Source organism: Lathyrus oleraceus, chromosome 3, assembly GCF_024323335.1.
Source record: "Lathyrus oleraceus cultivar Zhongwan6 chromosome 3, CAAS_Psat_ZW6_1.0, whole genome shotgun sequence".
Lineage (NCBI taxonomy): Eukaryota > Viridiplantae > Streptophyta > Magnoliopsida > Fabales > Fabaceae > Lathyrus > Lathyrus oleraceus.
Genome location: NC_066581.1, coordinates 83,590,486 through 83,595,440, shown reverse-complemented (window position 1 = coordinate 83,595,440; position 4,955 = coordinate 83,590,486).

Sequence of the window (4,955 nt, the reverse complement as noted above, 5' to 3'; positions counted from 1 at the left end):
TGATGACCAGAACATATACCATATGCTAAGTCTGTTATTTTCCTGAAAACAGACTGTGTCAAATGCTGTACTGTAAAAGACCAACAAGTCTATACTTCAGTATCTGTTTACAGTAACACATGTCAAAACATCCAATTTAACATTTACAGAATGAGCCTTATGCCAGGTCTGTTATCCCTTTGATAAACAGACTGAAATAAATACTGAACTGAAGCAGAACAACCAACCTGCCTATAATTCAGTATATGATGTCCAGAATGAATATCATAACATCCTGTTTGACATTAAGACAATTTACTATGTACCAGGTCTGTTATTCTCTTGGTACACAGACTGAACTACATACAGAGTTATAACAGACAGGATCATAACGTGCATAAGGTAAAAACACAAGTAATTGTTAACCCAGCTCGGTCCAACATAACCTACTCTAGGGGCATACCAAGCCAAGAAGAAGATCCACTATCAGCAGTATTACTTCAGAGTTAAACTCCCCCGTTTACAACTCTTCACTTAATCCCTACCCAATGCAATCTATACCTAGGAACTCCTAGATAGAAACCACCAGTTTCCATTCCTATCACAACAATTACAACGTAATGTGAAACATCTTGAACTTGCTTCACAACTTAGTGCAAGACCATAACAACTCTTACCTACAGGCTTTGAGTTATTATTATTCTCAGCTTTGAGCACTGAGAAACACATGGTAACCTTCCCACATGTTGGGAGGTTTACCTCACACACACCCCTAATTTTTCATTGTTTGAGGCTTGCAAAACCTAGGTTACAATATTCTATTTATAACCTAAGCACCCAACTGGATTTGGGCCTTCAGAAATCGCAGCAAACTTCTTCTTTGCTGTTACAAAGTCAACAGAAAACTTCTGCTACAATCAAGGTCTTCAATCTTTTAGTTCCTAAAATATCTCCATATATGTCTCCATATTTAGAACCTGTATATTCTGATTGAGTCTTTAAGACCTCCACAAAGAAGTTAAGATATTCACCAAATATCCTAACTAATCCCAGAATATTAAATTAGTTAGCACATGCCAGATTTATACACATGCGCGATGTCACAGTCACGATGTCGTGACATCGTACATGACATGTTGGTCCAGATGTTGAACTTCTTCAACCCAACATATTAAAACAACAGAGGTGATTACATTATATGTTTTATAAAATTAATGCCAATCCTAAGGTACTAACAATCTCCCCCTTTGGCAAATTTTAGCTAAAACAAATAAACATTACACTAGACACCATATCCCAATATGGGCCTGCCCTTCCTCTTTGTCATTGTCAGCCCCATTACCAACACCACTTATGGTGTACATGAGGAAGAAGTTGTATACGGATCAACTACATCACAACCCTTCCCCTCAACAGTAGGGCTTCCTGAAGAATATGTAATGCTGAGTACATAGATAATGTAACTCGGATCACAAGACACAACTGTCCTCTTAACTCAGATCACAAGTCACAAGTGATATACCCAGTTAGTGACTTTTGTGCCTGAAACCAACTTTTGCTTGCTACCATATTTTGCTTGCTTCTGGTACATCCTTAAGACACTGTTTCTCTCCCCCTTTTTAGCTAAACATTTATAAATGAAACCTTCACAAAACCAGATCCAGGTGCAGTATGCCCAAATCTTAACAAACCCCATGGTTTAGAGGGAATGGAACGTCGCTCTTGTGAGGAGAGGAGTGCTAATGCATCCTTTAAATAGGCCAGACTGTGCTTAGGAATTAACGGTGAGAGTAATGCTTGGTCAAGATTCATAAATATTTGCTGAGAAATAGTCAGAGAATCACCAACAATATCTCAGACTATCTTTGAATACCTTTTATAGCTCTTGACTGTTTCTTTTGAGAAACAATAGTTCCAATGCATGGAGACACGTTGCACGCGATGTCTTAACATTCAACGCGGCTTTTGCCTGCATTCTTCATGTATTCTTCCTATCACCATTTCCTAAGACCACTTTCGTACCTCCAGTGGTAGCTTGACATCTGGCACCACTACAACCAAAATCACAAACACTAGTAGGTGGTTACTCCCCCTGTACCACACAACTGTAACACTCGGGCTTATTCTACGACACCACACCCATATTTCCTTATGACTATAAGTTTCAAAAGGAACTAACAATATTGTCCAAGACAATGTCATGACATCCGGTCAGACATTCTTCTGCTCACTCAGGCTTGACACACACCACATCATCCCAATAACCAACAAGGGTCCATACCTTGTGATCTGAGAACACATAGACCACAATCTTGATGATTACTTGCAGCGCACTCCCTCTGTTCAACCTTCTTGGCTGAACACATTCACACTCTGTGTCAATCTCTCTTCTAACCAGAACAGAAAGCCACTTCACAAAATTTTCTAACATAAGTTAGGACATCCTTCACAATATAACAAAGGACCCCATCTGATAATCTTCAGATATCACTGAGTCACTAGCTTGATCCAAAAGAGCCCAGACAGAACTTGGGACAAATACATTCTCCTCTCATTCCACGAGATAATCTTCCATAGATAGCTCAGAACTCCTACCACAAGCTCCAAGAGATGAATAGAAAGCACCTCCTTTTGTCTTCAACTTACTACTTTTCTGCTCAAAAGTAATTTGTCTTAGACTTTCCTCAAGAATAATCAGCTGCCATAAGTTGATCATCTTGATTCTTCGAACTCACTTATGAGATAGACCAAATGCCACTGGTTGATTACCTCCTTCATGAATCCTCATATGAAAAGGTCAAATGCCACTTTTTGACCTCTCCAAGTGAGACTTGAACTTCAAGCTACATGTTAAACAAAACTTAGATTCTCTAAGACTTGAACATGTAACATCTTCTCCATCCAGCAACTCCAAAGACTGGCAATGAGAACGATCTTTTTGAAATACCCAATCTACAACTCTGTAGACCCTTCTATCTTAAGTTGATGTGCCACTTCACCAACTAAGATTCTGATGTTGAACCAAATGTCACAACATTGTGTTTTAACATCTAGGTGATGAATTCAGCTCCTTCTTCTGCCACTTGAAAGAACTTCCTCCCTACACAGAACAAGAGTTCAACGTCCTCATAGACTTGATTGTGGAACCAAGTTTGAGTAAGCAACCTACATCCTGCAGGTTTGCAGTTAAGTCATCCAAGATCACACCTTGATGAATCCCTGATGCTTCTCCAAAGACATCAGACACTCTGATGCGTGACTCTTCAGAAGGACCAGTTAGAAACTACCCCTTCAGTTATACCAAGGATTCCACTTCCTAAAGCAAGGTTGTTTCCATGATGTCAAGAATGCTGCCACTTGTTCTTAACTCCACGGTGTGCTTTAGCTAATGCTCTTCCTTACCTAGATCAGAAATAAACTGATCGTAGTAATCACCATCAAGACTATGATGTCTTCTTCTTCTTGTACACACCAAGGCTGAACATGTTTCTTGCTAGGAAACCTTTTCAGAGATCATATGCTTTTGCTGCCACCAAAGAGATAGATCATAACCCAATGTACTATCCTTCCTGTGATTCTGCACAGGGTCTTGAAGAAGAGATGTTCTAACATCTTTGAGAATATCAGTTATCTTGAGCTCCAAGGATAATCAATTAAATACTTGTACTTGGCACAAGTAGACATTGATCTTAAATCCTTTCCCAATTATCCTTTCAGATACTTCCACCATAAGAATACTTTGAAAATACTCTTCTTGTGTCAACATCTTCTGCTTGAGAGCACCTCAACAGTCTTGAGAATATTTCCATATTAGATTCACCCTTAGGAATGAGAGAGATGAATCCTTCCTTGCAAATGTGTCACACAACAACCAGAACCCATGTGACACAGATCAACAGCCAACCAGACCCTAGGTTGACCAATCGTGAGGAGGTTAACCAAAACTCCCCCTCAAATTAACAATCATGGAAACTTCACACCAAAGTCCATGCATTGTACACAAATGGCTCAACATGACATACACCGTCCCTACTAGTGGCACCTAACTCTATGAGTTATACCTATATATACTCCACTCACACCAATCAGACTCCAGCTGACCATAAGTATCGAAGGAAACACCAGTCAATAGTAGACATGCATTGCCAGAGCATACTACCTCAACTAACCTCTGAATCTTCATATTCTCACTCCTTGAAAGAACTGCCACTTCTGAGCGTGGTGTTTGAAGAACAAGATTCATGGTCCCGATCCTATTAAATGAAATAGCAATCAGGTTACCCCATTATTGACTTCTAACATCGAGGGGACTTGTCTTCCAACACAACATAGTACTTCAGGGAACAACTGTCCCACCCTGATCACTCTACAGGAATAAGACAAACAACAGGAAATTGCACAATGTCACATCTCAACCAGGTCCACTTCTAGAGATCAGACTTCTAAAAGTGACCTTCTTGAGCACGCACACAGTTGACCCTACCCTTATCAACTTAGCACACACAAATGTCTCCTCTTCCAGGTCAGGAGTAGGTTCCAAACAAAAGTATCCCTTTGTTTGACACCTAAAAACATCTGCTCTTCAACCAGTAGCTGCATACTTATTGAACAACATGTTCTAACATCACTTAGAACATTAGTTCAACCTCCTTGGAACAAACCCTCCTTGACAGTCTTCAAGGTCTTCATATACACTACCCAAGAGAGTAAAAGAATCAGTGATCAGGTGATTCTTACCATTCTGAAGTGAGAACGTCATGATGAGAGGACTTGAGGAGACTCAAGTATCTTTGACATCTTCAGTAGATTATGATGAAATCTTGAATACAACAACCTTTCATTCACATGAGGGGAAACTACACCAGAGTTTGAGGTTTGCCAGGTATTATGCAGTGGAAATCATAATACAACTCAACCTATGAACACACACTTCACCAGATCAGCCTCCAAGACTATACCAAATTTTGAATATGATT